This window comes from Elephas maximus, chromosome 1 (assembly GCF_024166365.1).
Source record: "Elephas maximus indicus isolate mEleMax1 chromosome 1, mEleMax1 primary haplotype, whole genome shotgun sequence".
In the NCBI taxonomy this organism is placed as follows: Eukaryota; Metazoa; Chordata; class Mammalia; order Proboscidea; family Elephantidae; genus Elephas; species Elephas maximus.
Window position 1 is genome coordinate 81644457 of NC_064819.1, and position 15025 is coordinate 81659481.

The 15025-nt window shown below is 40.8% G+C and overlaps 1 non-coding gene across 1 annotated transcript; it reads right to left on the reverse strand.

The window, feature by feature from the left end:
- Positions 1-12853: 12853 nt before the first annotated feature.
- Positions 12854-12925, reverse strand: TRNAA-AGC (transfer RNA alanine (anticodon AGC)). The gene has a single exon. It is a non-coding gene; the product is annotated as a tRNA-Ala (tRNA).
- Between the last annotated feature and the right edge of the window lie 2100 nt (positions 12926-15025).

Below are 15025 nucleotides of genomic sequence, written 5' to 3' on the forward strand. Positions count from 1 at the left end.
TTTCTTGGCTGTAATGTTCATGGACACAGATTATTAGGCCTTCCTTCTGCAGTGCCATTGTGTGAGTTCGAACTACCAACCTTTAGGTTACTAGTCGAGCACAAAACTTATTGACCACCCAGGGACCTTTATATCAACGTAGGCCTTAGGTAAATGACACATTCAAATATTAACATAGAGTAAACAAGCCGTTGTTAGACTTCCCAAATCATGTTTAGTCCAATGGAGCCACTCAGAATTTGGAAAGTAGCTATTTAGGACCCCACTTATAACTGATGAAACAAAATTAAAACTTCAGTTAAGGGAGAAGACAATCATATAAATGAAAATATGTTAGAGGTAGCAACTCAAATCAATAGAAATGGGTGAATTATTTGATAAATGGTGTTTGGCTAACTGTGTAGCCAACTAGGAAAACTAAGGCTTCCATTATTATAACACCTGTGATACTAAATTTCAAACAGACATAAAATTTAAGAGTAAAAAAGAAAAATAAAATGAAATGTAACTACTGGAAAGGCCAAAACTGAAAGTTTGTACAACTTTGGTGTATAAAACCAATTTTTAAACAAACCTTAGTAACAATGAAAGTTTGACATAATTCACTACATTAAAAAAATTCTTCCTGGATGTGTTTACATTCTCTTTTTTAAAAACACAAGACCCATCCACCTATGGTCACTTGATCTTTGACAGAGGACCAGTATCCATCAAATGGGAAAAAGACAGTCTTTTTAACAAATTTTGCTGGCAAAACTAGATGTCCATTTGTAAAAAAATGAAACAAGTGTTTAATTGGGTTAAGACCAATTACAGAGTTCTTAGGAAAATCAGACTATGGTCATTTGTATCTCTGTTTATAGCTAAGGAAAGTATTTCATGCCAAAGGGCACAATTTTTTTATGTTTCTAAAATGTTTATATTGAAATAGATGTATCTTCCACACGTTTCAAAATTACAAAAACAAAAGAGTTTATATACAGTGAAAATCTTTCCCTTTCACCACCTCCCCACCCCATTCCAGCTGCACCAGATTCTGCCTCCCCAAGCAACTATGTTAATATGGGGTTACCTGCAGGAAATATTATTTGCATAAAGAAGCTAATAACCAGTTGCCTTGGAGTCAACTCTGACTTATGAAGACTACATGTGTGTCGGAGTAGAACTGTGCTCCTTAGGGCTTTGCGTGGCTGATTTTTTGGAAGTAGATTATCAAGCTTTTCTTCTGAGGGTGGGTGGACTACAACTTCCAATCTTCTGATTAGGACTTCGGGACAAATAAGCCAATAGGAATCTATTATTTTCCCCACATTTTATACCTTCTAAACCTCCTGTACTGCATATTACATGTTGGGGAAATTAATATTTCCATATTACATATTAGGGAAATTACAAATATCTTCTCCATAATTTCTTCATTTTTTTTTTCCTTCATTTTGCTTATGTGTTTTTTCTTTGTTTGCCATTTTGGTTGTTGTTGTTTTGTTTTGTCCTGTCTTTTTCTTTTTTCTTTTGCTTTATTTAGGTGAAAGTTTATAGAGCAAATTAGTTTCTCATTAAACAATTAATACATGCATTGTTTTGTACATTGGATGCCAACTCCGTGATATGCCAACATGTTCCCTTTCTTGCCCTTGGGTACGCCATTTCCATTCATTCAACTTTCCTGTCCCATCCTGCCTTCTCTTCCTTGCCTCTGAACTGGTGTGCCCATTTAGTCTCCTGTACATAGCTGAACTACATGTGTATATTGTTCATAGATGGTGTCGAGTCATTTCTGACTCATAGCATCCCTATGTACAACAGAGCCAAACATTTCTGGGTCCTGCGCCATCCTCGTGATCATTGCTATGTTTGAACCTATTGTTCCAGCCACTATGTCAATCCATCTGGTTGAGGAGCTTCCTCCTTTTTGATGACCCTCTACTTTACCAAGCATGATGCCCTTCTCCAGGGACTGATCCCTCCTCAAACATGTCAAAAGTATGTGAGATGAAATCTCCCCATCATTGCTTTAAGGGGCATTCTGGCTGTACTTCTTCCAAGACAGATTTGTGTATTCTTTTTGCATACCATAGTATATTCAATATTCTTCACCAACACCACAATGCAAAGGTATCAATTGTATTTCCATCTTCCTCATTCATTGTCCAGCTTTCCCGAGCATATGAGGTGACTGAAAACACCAGGGCTTGGGTCAAGCACACCTTTGTCCTTAAAGTGACATCTTTGCTTTTTAACACTTTGAAGAAGTCTTTTGCAGCAGATTTGCCAAATGCAATGGGTAGTTTGATTTCTTGACTGCTGCTTCCCTGGGTGTTGTTTGTGGATCCAAGTAAAATGAATCTTTGACAACTTCCATCTTTTCTCTGTTTATCATGATGTTACTTATTGGTCCAGTTTTGAGGACTTTTGTTTTCTTTATATTGAGGTGTGATCCATACTAAAGGCTGTGGTCTTTGATCTTCATCAATAAGTGCCTCAAGTTCTCTTCACTTTCAGAAAGCAAGGGTGTGTTATCTGCATATCTCAGGTTGTTAATGAGTCTTCCTCCACTTCTAATGCTGTATTCTTCATCATACACTCCAGCTTATGGGCTACTTGCTCAATATACAGATTGAATAAATATGGTGTTAAATACAACCCTGACACACACCTTTACTGACTTCATACCATTTGAATTATGTCCCCCCAAAAATACGTGTATCAACTTGGTTAGGCCATGATTCCCAGTATTGTGTGGTTGTCCTCCATTTTGAGATTGTAATCTTATGTTAAAAGGATTAGGGTGGGAGTGTAACACCATCCTCACTCAGGTCACTTCCCTGATCCAATGTAAAGGGAGATTCCCTGGGGTGTATCCCGCACCACCATTTATCCTAAAAGATAAAAGGAAAGAGAAGCAAGCAGAGGGCTGGAGACCTAATACCATGAAGAACGCAGCACCAGGAGCAGAGAGCGTCCTTTGGACCTGGTGTCCATGCACTTGAGAAGCTCCTCAACCTTGGGAAGATTGATGACAAGGAATCTTCCTCCAGAGCCAACAGAGAGAGAAAGCGATCCCCTGGAACTGACACCCTGAATTTTGACTTGTAACCTATTAGACTGTGAGACAATTAATATCTCTTTGTTAAAGCCAGTTGTCAGATCCTCGTGGAACGATTCTACATTTCCCTATAAATATTTTCAATTATTGATGCTCAGAGTAATAAAAACAATCTTGATGAATCAATGGGGATTTGATCATACAATCCTGATTATGAACTAAGAGAGTTTTTCTGTTTTGACCTAAACTGGGAGAAAATCTTGTAGAGGGACTTTGAAGAGGAGGGCTTGAAGGCAAGAAAAAGGCTAGTTTCTCCACAGGAAGAGGGGATCAGTTATGGCAGAAGAGGTGGAAGCCAAGAGACCTGTAGGTCTTTTATAGTGTATCATCCCCTTTCCTCTTCTCTCCAAAAGCTGCAACTATCCACCTTCTACCAGTCTGTCACAGGTCGTCCCTAAGCCAATTTTGAGGTCACCTACTTGACTTGCCAGGGACTAAACTACATTGCCTCTGCCTCTATACTAAGACTGAGGAAAAGGTGGCTGAGTATGTACCTATTACTAATTCTATAAAGTCTCTGACTTTCGGTGGTCACAGTCTACTCTTTAAGCTCCTTTTGAACTAAGAGCGGGTTGTGAAGAGTAAAGGAGCCAGATAGAATTTCTTTAGGAGTAAGTTGGGTTTCAATAGGCTTCGTTTAAGAGTTAGAACTACATGGAGTAAACAAAAGGGAACTTTCTTTTTTATAATTTATATTTCAAGCAAAACTTAGTAAACTTCGCCAGTCACAGGGGTGCTTAATCAAAAAACTACTGGCCCACCCCGCATCTTTTTTCATTACTGCTCCAACCACATCCATGTACAGAAATCGGGAAATCCCTGCAGCTGCCACTGGAACCATCAATATCAACGACATCTGAGTTGTGAACAAAAATTCAGCCTCAGGTGTCCCCTCCAATGTGCTTAGCCTGTATAGCTCAGGCAGGAAAGATCAAAGAAGTGCTCTCAAAGGCAAGGCAGTCTTGGGCAAAATGAACTGAATCATCTTCTGGAACAAGCCTGCTTCTCTTTTCCTTGCCCCCTTCCTCTCTCTCCTTCTTTTCCTCTCTTCCTTCAGTTCACACCATGCAATCTCTTTCCTTTCTCCATCAACTGATGCACCTCTCTCTCCTCCAGAATGACATTTTCAGAATAGTTCAGTGCATTCCTAGTCCCATGCATGCCCATTTTAACCAGTGTACTGAGATTCAGGTGCAGTTGATATCTTTATTTACCATGTCACTTGATTATTTCTTCCTCCTCCTAAACCACACAGTGTAACATCTCCCCAGCATAGGCTGACTCGGTCAGGCAAATTGCAGAGCTGGGAGAAATGGAAGTTAGATAAATTTTTTCCTCTGAATTTAGAACACTTCAACCTCTTGATGGGGATGAGAATTTGTAACAAAATCTAAAACATGTTTGGAAGAAATACTTCAAAAACTTACATTCGAATTGATGGTCAAAATGTGGTTTGGGCAGAAAGCCTCAACTCTTTTGCTCATCGGAGACTGAGGTTTGAGAACCTAACAAGGCACATGGAGGGCTTTTATTTAAAATTAGCCCTACAGGTGGTCTTCACCTGCTGTCATTTCTTCATTCATTCTAGAGAGGCCAATTCTGAAGGACAAGTGTCACAGAATGGAGTGTTTCTTATTTTCTGTTCTCTTCTTTATTTTCAGTCACACCAGAGGCCTGTTTTGACCAGAACTCTCTGACACATACACTACTTGTCTTCTGGCTTCTCTATCATTCTTTGACTTTTTTTTCTTATGTGTAAATTAGAGTTACAAACAAATAATATTAATTTTACTTCCCTGTTTAGCTAATTGAGTCCCTGAGTGTTGTAAATGGCTAACATGCTGGGCTGACAGCCAAAGAGTTGGATGTTGGAATCCACCCAGAAGCCCTGGGGAGAAAGCCTGAACCATCTACATCTAAATAAATCAACCTTTGAAAACCCTATGGAGCACAATTGTTCTCTGAGACACATGGGGTCACCATTCATCAGAATCAACTTGAAGGCAACTGGTTTGTATTTTTATTTTATTTTAGTTAATAGTGTTAAATTATAAATATAGAAAGCAGGCATGATTTAGATTAATATCATTTTAGGCAGGGCCAAGATGGCAGAGTAGTCAGACACTTCCTGTGGTTCCTCTTACAACGAAGACCCCAAAACATTAGTGAATCAATTATATATGACAATCTAGGAACCTGAACATCAAAGAAAAAGTTGGGGAATTGAGCTGAGTGGCAGGGGAGGGAGAGATGATTCAGGAGCAGGGAGGAGCTGACAGACCTGACCGGTACTGGCACTCTGCAGGCTGGATCAGTTGGTGTGAGCGGTGAGGCAACTGTGGAACTCAGGATGAATTTACCACACTGGGAGAGACTAAGCTGTAGAGAGATGGCTCAAATCTGCAGAACCAGCCAGGAACAGCACTCCATCAGTGAAAGATAAGTATAAGTTTCTAACCTACCAGCAGATCCAAAAAAGAAAAGAATAGAAACTCTTTTTGGAAGTACCTCTCTCCCATTTACCTTACCCTTCCCCACTCTGCTTTGGTCCCAGTCAGCTTCAGCAATTGCTGCACTCCCTGGGATGGAAGTAGGACCCGTCTTGCACCCTGACCCATTCTCCCAGCTTTGGAAAAGGAACAAATTAACAAACAGGAAAAAATAATCTGCCAGCTCCCCTAAGCTGAGAACTCAGGGTGGGCACAGAACCTTTGCCTAGGCTTAGGCATAAGGGGTCCATGGACTTTGAATGCCTTTCACTACTGTTTAGATGTGTGTGGGCCCATTTCAGCAGCATAGACCCTCATCAGCAGCGTATACCAGGGTATATACCTGAAGATTATTTTCATCTGTATCTGCTATGATGGGGAGTGACAGATTCATGACATCTGACACCACCCTGCCCATTAGGCAGGGTCCTCACCTACCCACATCAGGGCCTGAGGGCTGGAGGCTTCACACATTCCACCAAGCCACCCATGATAGGGGTACAAGAATAGGTGACAACTTCCAGCACTTACAGTCAATGTCATTAGGTGCTCATAGTCTGGCTGCAAAAACCACATAACTACATGCTCTAGGGAGCCAGGACATACCTTCCACCCAGACACTCAGGGGCAGCCGTCAGCCCCCTGCCTTTATCAGTGCATTACCCTGTACTGCAGCCAGATATTGGTACCTACTCCAATCATCCCTGCCCTTTTAGGACTGTAGGTGACGGTCTGTACCACACACTCAGTGGCTGGTGACCTGGACACTTGAGCTGAATCCACACAAGAAAAGTAAATGGGCTTCTGGGCTCACATAACTAAGAACAGTTCTAACCACCAGGAGACAGAACGCGAGAGGTCAAAGATGCCAATAATCAAAGTATCTGACATGACAAGCCTATTTGGGCATATCAAAACAAATAAACAAGCTAGGACACAGTAAGCAAACATAAATAAATGAAATAACTTATTGAGGGCTTGGGGACAACAGTCAATATCAAATCACATAAAGAGGCAGACCGTGATGTCTTCAGCAAACCACCAAAGCAAAGATTCAAGAAATCTGGAGGGAGAGAACCTCTTGGTAGATCCCAAAAGAAAGCTGCCAAGACAGTTATAATCAAACTTGCCAAAATCAAAGATAAACAGAGAATTTTAAGAGCACCTAGGGAAAAATGAAAAGTCATCTACAAGGGAGAATCAGTAAGACTAAGCTCTGACTACTCAGCAGAATCCACGTGGGCAAGAAGGTACCAGGATGACATATATAAAGACTTGAAGTAAAAAAATTGCAAGCCGAGAATTATATATCCAGCAAAACTGTCTCTCAAATATTATGGCAAAATTAGGGCATTTCCAGATAAACGAAAGTTTAGAGAACTTGTTAAAATCAAACCAAAATTGCAAGAAATACTAAACTGAGTCCTCTGGTTAGAAAATCAATAACATCAGATAACATCCCAACACTAGAACACAGGACAGAGCAACCAGATATCAACCCAGAGAGGGAAGACACAGAAATAAATCAAAGCTAAAACACTGAAAATAGGGAAACAGAGACATCAACATGTCATAGATGACAACATTAAAACAAATAAAAGGGACCAAAAAATGTAGTCATAGATCTTTCATATAGAGAGGAAGTTAAGGTGATATAAAGACAAAAAGATTGGTTTAAACTTAGAAAAATAGAGATAAATATTATGGTAACCACAAATGACAATAAAAATCTTATGCATCAAAATAAAAAAAAAAAACAAGAAAAAGTAAAGACTCAGCAAATGCAAAACCAACAACAATGAAAAAAAATGAAAAGGAAATACATAAAAACAGCTTAGCACAGGAAATTAAGTGGAAGAAAAAAACTGTCAATAACACATAAACAAAAGAAAAAAACCCTCAAAGTGACAGTTACTCATGTGGAAGTTCAAGATGAAGCTAAAGAAAATTAAAACAAGTCCACAAGGGCCAAAACACAGCCCATACATAAACATACGCATACATAAACGTGTGATCCAGCTATTGTGATCCTAGGTATTTACTTAAAGTAAAAGCTTATGTCCACCAAAAACCTGCCCACAAATGTTTATAGCAGCTTTACTGATAATTGCCAAAAACTGGAAACAATCAAGATGTCTTTTAGTAGGTGAATAAACAAGCTGTGGCACACCCATATAATGGAGTATTATTCAGCAACAAATTAAGTGAGCTTTCAAGCTATGAAAAGCGGCGGGGGAATCTCAAATGCATATTGCTAAGTGACTGAAGTCAATCTGGAAAAGCTACATATTGTATGATTTCAAATTCATGACATGTTGGAAAAGGCAAAACTTTGGACAGTAAAAAGATCAGTGGTAGCCAGCAATTCAGTGAGGTTGGAAGGGGTGAAAAGGTGGAACACAGGACATTTTTAGGACAGTGAAACTATTCTGAATGATACTGGATTGATGGGTGCTTGACATTACATATATTGCTTTTACAGCATCAAACAGCCAAGATACCACCCAGCATTTACACACACATACACACACACAGAGAGAAACATATACACTTCCCCTTCAGTTTTGTGTATGACACTTTAGTTTTCTTCTTAAGTGAAACCTACCACACTGTTTCTTGTTCTTATTGTACAAATCCCATGAGCCCACTGAAAGAACAAGTCCGACAGGAAATCATGTTCTGCCAATTTCAAAAAAGACTCAATGTTATTTTTAAGAATATTAGCAAAGGCTTATATATTGGCAAACTAGCATGAGAAAAAGAAAATAAATGCTAGAAACCTGGTACCAGGAAATAAATTTTCTCTAAGTTTTCTTATGTAGTTTGAAGAACTGAGTTTTAACTGTGATAAATCTCAGGGTTCTAGAAGAGCCTTGCAGCATGCTTATTTGTTTTCCACAAATATCCCAATTGAATTTCCAATCTCCAAATCTCAAAGTACATTTTTCAGGGTTTATCCACCCTCCACATGCCTGTGCTTACTGATCATTCACCAATCCAAGCTGGAGACCAAAGTGTTATCATGAGGTCACTGTATTAACATTCTGACAAGTGTGTTCCAAGGTGTCTTGAATTTCATGTGAGCTTATCTTCTCCCTTTCCAGACTTCCTCCAGTGTCCCTGCATCCCCAGTTTTTCAAAATCCCTTTTCTGTACCTCCTTCTGTTTAGAAATGACTTTTAAAAATTTTAAATGTATAAATGCTTCATTCACTTTTGTTCTTGTCCTTAAACTCCTGTCAATTTACTTTCTATCGTACTCTAATAGTTCACCTTCCTCTATATCCTGAAGCTGCTGTTTCATGCATGCCTTATGATTTCCTCTTCTGGTTGTTGGTAGGGCCCCTGAGTTACCTGATTCCTTCCGTAGAAGAGAAAAGACCCTTATAATGAAATGCAGAATGTATCACTATGTGGTTTTCTTCTGCTTTGGCTTTCTTCCATCAAATCCAGTCCATACATTCTGATTGAGCAAACAGCAAATACAGTAAACACTTTTAGGCCATGAAAAGATTAATTTCTTTAGCTTTGTGCCTCAGGTTAAGACAACTATAGAGGAAATCAAAAGAGCTGAAAATGGGGACTTCTTTCTTTGACACCCATAATAAAAGACAGACTTTTAACAACTCCAGGTTGTGCAAAAGATACCCTGGAAACCTCTTGTGGCTATTTACCCAACACATATTTCCAATCTCTGCCTTCACTTTCAAGTCCTGTAAAGAATCAGTATCCTCCAGTGGTTCTTGAGCCCCTCCTGCCTAAAGTGGGTGTTGATGCCTCTTAACACTGAGCAACAGTACCTCAGCGCTCATGGAGTGTGAATCTCAGGAAATAACACTTACTTTTAGATAAAAGTTATCCAGCAGCACCTCAGGAACAAGTGTGTGTAGTTCAGTGGTATAGCACATGCATTCCATGTATGAGGCCCTGGTTTCGATCCTCGAAGTGCACTTCTACACTTTTTCTCTGCTCCAACACCATTTAAACTCAATCTTGAAGGAATACAAATTCACTTCTCCTAATATTTTCCATTCAATTCCTGCACACATAGACAGCAAGAATATAACCCAATGGACTTCCTTGAGTGCTCTTCTTTCTATGCTATGAGTGTCTACATCCCTTAATGTGACTGTGACAGCAGAAGGAAGACAACAAAGAAGAAGAACCAGAATCTCTTCAATCACCCAAAACAAAAGCCTGCACATGAAGCTCCTGTTTCCTACTATTATTAAAGAGACAGAAAAAAAGATAAGGGCGAGGGAGTTTGAAAGGACCCTGGGGTCAGTTTTTTTTTTTTTTTTTTTTTTAAGCAACTAAACCACAAAGTTCCCTAGTGAGGCTCTCGCTGGGCTACATCAGGATTTGCTGATGCCTAAATTATTTCACAGCAAAACTGTGTGTATACGCTTTTCTTCTCTGTGACTGTCTTTCCCTTAACTCCTGACGAGGTTGCCCAGTGGTTAAGGCGATGGACTGCTAATCTATTCTGCATTCCACGCGTGGGTTCACATCCCATCCTCGTCCTTCTTCCTTTATGTCACTGTGTTGTGGAAATGAGATTTGGAGCCCTGGTGGAATACTGGATTCTTGCTAACCAAAAATTAGGCAGTTCAAACCCACCCGCCACTCCTTGGAAACCCTAGATGGTATTCTACTCTCTCCCATAGGGTCGCTGTGAATCTGGATCAACTCCACTGCAACCGGTTTTGTTTTGGTTTTGTTTTTGACCTCCTGATATTTGCCCAGTGTCACCCAAGCAGTGAAACACAGCTTTAGATTATCGTCTTCCGTTTGGCCAAGCACGGATACTCCAGACAGACATTTTCCTCTTGCTGTTCATAACTTAACTGTAGTTGGTTTGGAACCCGGATATTGTTTCAGAGAAACGTTCAGGCGGCAGGCAAAAACCATAAGAGATAAGAAGTCTCCATAAAGCAAGGGGAATCCACATTTGGACATGTTTTTCACGGAAAACCAGTTGTCCTCATGTAGATTTTGACTCAGGGTGACCTCATGTGTGTCCAGGTAGATCTCTCCTCTGTACGGTTTTTAATGGCTGATTTTTTGGAAGTAGATCATGAGGCACCTCTGCATGACTGGAACCTCCAATGTTTCATTTAACAGCAAGTCAGTGTTAACTATTGAAGTCTACCTAGGTACTCCTTTCCCAGGGAAAAACCAAAATCCAACTGCTGCATGGGGTATCTAGAGAGAAGCTGATGGATCGGCACTGCCGACATATGACTTAGCAGCTAAGCTTTTCCCCACTTGCAGCACCAGGACTCCTTCCAGGAAAAGGGAGCAGTTAAAACCCAAGCCATGGAAATCTCAGCAATGGTCAGTCATTAGTAACCGAAAATACTCACTGCCGTGGAGTCCATTCTGACTCATAGTGACACCATAGAGTTTCCAAGGCTGTAAATCTGCAGAAGCTGACTGCCACATCTTTCTCCCATGCAGCCGCTGATAGTTCCAAACCACCAACCTTTCGGTGAGCAGTTGATCACCTTAACCACTGCCCCCTTCCAACCAAAAAACCAAAACCGTTGCCGACTCATAGCGACCCTATAGCCAGCGGTAGCTCAAGTAGCTTCAGCTTCAAACTCCAAATTAGTTATTCATCTCCAAAGTCTTCATGGTATTACAAATTTGCTAACCATCACAGCAGGGTTCTGCCTGTCCACTACTTCTGGCTATCAGAGCCACAACAGATAATTCTCATTAAGAATACAAAAGAACAGAACCTGAAAAGTTGGCTTGGGAAACTTAGTTGCACATCGAAGGAGAAAACAGATCCTAAGTGAAAAACAGTAAGAATATGGTGTCACAGACAGTCACCCTTCTAGTAAACCCTGGAGTCCAAAACCCTGATTGGGAAATGGAGCAGTGGCTTTGTCTTGCAAAACTGCAGCTAGGGTTCTGAGAACCACAAAGAAGTATGAGGGAGGCATGATGGGGCTGAGCAAGAGCTGCAAGCATATTAACATTTTGTAACAGCCCTCTCATGCTGCTGGACTAGCATTGAAACCTCAGCCATCACAGATGCTAAAAGAATAGGAGCTTTAGCCTCTTGCCAAAATTTGTGGTATCAGTCAACCCACATGTAACATTTAGGAGGTAATCCTTAATCATTGTGTCTTCTCTTGCTTTTAGTTTTCATTCTGATATTTTTCTCACATGTGAGAAGTTTGAGTCTTCCTGAACATTAAAAAAAAAAAAAATTTTTTTTTTTTTTTTTGGAATACATTGTATGTCAACTCTTCAGTTTCTTCCAGCACTAGTGGTCTCCCTTACCCTAACCTCCCTCAAAAAACCCACCGAGGCTCAGGTGGCACTGGGAAGTAGCTGACATGGGTGCTTAGAAGCAGAAAGATATTGCAAGGTAGGTGATAAGTAGCAAAGTCAAATACAGAGTTGAAAGGGAAGTAAATGTCTTAGATCAGAATGCAGTAGTTCCAAAAGCTGGGGAACTGCCTGAAAACTTTTTGAATATACACATTCCTGATTCTACCCTTATAGATCCCAAATGGACTGAGAATCACTGGATATGGAGAGGATGGGATCTGTAACGCTGATGTCTCCACAGATGTTTCCAATTTTCAGCCATGTTTGAGAACTTCCAGCCTAGGAAGTGGTGCTGAGGGAATTGGAGTGAACTGAGCTTCTGGGAAATTTTCTCTAGGAGGAAGCACTGGATGCAGGAAAAAGGGAGACGGGGAAAAAGGAAAGTGAGGGTGAAGGTGACACATTATGTGATGAAGAAAATGAAGGGGAAGGTAGGATGAGAAAGGTGGGTGTGGGTGTGGAAGAACTAAAAGAGAAGGTGAAAGAAGGTTTCAAACTAGGTCTTTAGGATGCATTGAATTTGGATGGCCCAAGATGTTTGAGACTACCAGGGTTGCCTATTTCTCCATGTCTTCCATCTGTCCTTTTCTTCCCTACTTGTTAATAATAAGGAGAAATTGTAGTAAAGGAGACTAGGCTGTCTATGAAGCGGTGGAATGTTGTTGCTTCAGCGTCAGCAGGCCCTGAGTGAGCACCTTCTTTTATTTCAGTTCCTCCTGACTTCATTCTGCTTAAGCAGTCAAGTTGGGAGGCCCAGGGAATGCCCAGGACTATGGTCCATGTGAGTAACTATCAAACGATTTATCCTTTCTATGAGTAGGAAAAACACAGGTAAAGATATTCACAAAAAAAAAATAGGGAAAGCATGAAAGAAGTTTGCCAATATTCAGCTGTGAGGAAAGAAAAAGCGTACATGGGGGTGCTGGGAATTGAACCCAGGGCATCAAGCATGCTGAGCACATGCTGTACCACTGAGCTACACCCCCTTATTAAATAAAGTTATAAGAACAATCCATGATACTGACTCTTAGCATAGTTTACAGGCTTTTCAAAACATAACTTTCCACAAGTAAACATGCATTATGTTCAATTCTTGTGTTCCTGGATTGGATCCTGCCTCGCAACTATGCCAGGAGAAGGAAAAAAACACATTCCAGACCTAATGACTTTGAGATCTCCCAGCCGTCGTTGCCTTTTTCAAGGACTACTTTTAGCCAATTGCCTAAGTGTCAGTTCCAGTCCACCACGAGGGAGAGCAGCAGGATTGAATGTTTGGTTAAGTCTTCTGATGTCTTCTTGAAAAGTCCTTCTTCTGTGCCTATGAAGCTTGCAGAAAGACACAAAAGATAGTGCACGGGAATACGAAGATGAGTCTTAAGAAGGAATGAAAATCCAGGTGAGGAGGTAAGGCTAGATGTTAATTAATTCAAAGTATTTGATGGAAACAGGTCCCTGGTGGTACAGTGGCTAGGAGCCGTGGCTGCTACCCAAAAGTTCCGAGGTCACTCCTTGGAAACATTATGGGGTCGGGATCTGCTAGACAGCAACGGGTTGATTAGGCTGACACGAAGAGTGACAAGTACAGTCATGCTCCTACAAATACCTGCGTCCAGCACCTGGATTTGGAAACTTAGTTTTGACTCCGTGATGCTCTAGGTCTGGTTTTGAAGAGGTGGAAGGTAGAAGAGAGGAGAAAGATGTACTCTTCTATGGTTAAAATGTCTCTTTTACACCAAAATTACTTCCTTAATGAGGAAAGCACAAGAGAAGCACTTAATGTGCAGGGTACAACCTTCAAAACGAATTCGCTCTTTATTAACTTTCCCTAATTCCGGAGAAGTCAGAAAACTCCTGATGTGGTGAGACCGTAACCCAGGTATGAAGGAGAAATTCCAGATCTTCGTGGATGGAAGGGATGAGTGCCCGGAATCTACAGGTTATATACCACAAAGACACCTCTCTGGGAATTGGAATGCGAGGAGTGGGCTCGAGGAAGGGAGTGAATACAAGAGAGTGGCAGGGTTTATAGCTGGGAGAAAGGGGGACACTGAGTGGAGGAGAGAAGCAGAAGCAGAGGAATAGATGGCAAGGAGAAAGGAATAGGGTTTGAGGAAGGGTCTCTAGGAACTTATAAAATATGGACTGGAACGCAGGTAGAAAGAGACCAAGCTCCATCTTTACTATTCTTTCTCCAGGCCCTCGGGAAAAGAGAAGCTAAAGTAAGTGCTTTCAAAGCATATGTCCCACAAACAGATAAGACTGGTTTTACCCAAAATTTTGTGACTGAGAGCTCCTCGCTGCTCTTCCCATCGCTGAGCATTTTGGAAAGTGCTTGTGTGGTTCTGTGTTTCTGGAACAGCCCTTGTTGGTATTGGAGGCTTTGGAAAAAGCCACAAAGAGGCAGCATTGTCCTGATCCCAAGTGCCAGGAAAGTGGCATGGGGCTTAGAAGCAGAATCCCCTGAGGGCTTTCAGCAGGAGTTATCTTGTATTTGCAGCCACTTAGTTTTAGTGTGTTTGAGCTAAATATTCAAGGAAAAGAATGAGAAAAAAAGGTCAAGCAGTGACAAAGCGCTTTTGGTTTAAATAGACTTTTAGTGAACCCATCAAACACCTGGAGAACTCAGTGCACCAGGCCTCTAGACTGAGGATCTAGGACTCACTACCCTGTTCTGATGTAGATACTTTCAGTTTTCCTATACTTCTTTCTAACTCATAAACAAAAGGCTACTGAGCCTAGCTTTCTCCTGGAACAACTCTAGGAATATTTACAGTGCATTTTAGTACTCACATACTCTCTTTTCTTAATGGGACTCTGAAGAGCAAGATTTCAATTGTGGAAAGTCAGATTTGTAGTATCATTTGAGAGTTTACTCATTCAATGTGTGCAGCAACTTTATCCTCAGTCCTACTGTCAAATAGATGAGGAAAATAGTGACTTAAGGAATGAAGAAGATGGCATGGTGTTGACAGTTCAAGGTTGATGATGCAACTTAAATCTGGAAATTTTTAGGAAGATCCTCAAGTCTCTGGATTGTGAAGATGCTAAGTCCTTTCACTTTGGGAAAGGAAGAGTGGACTCTACCG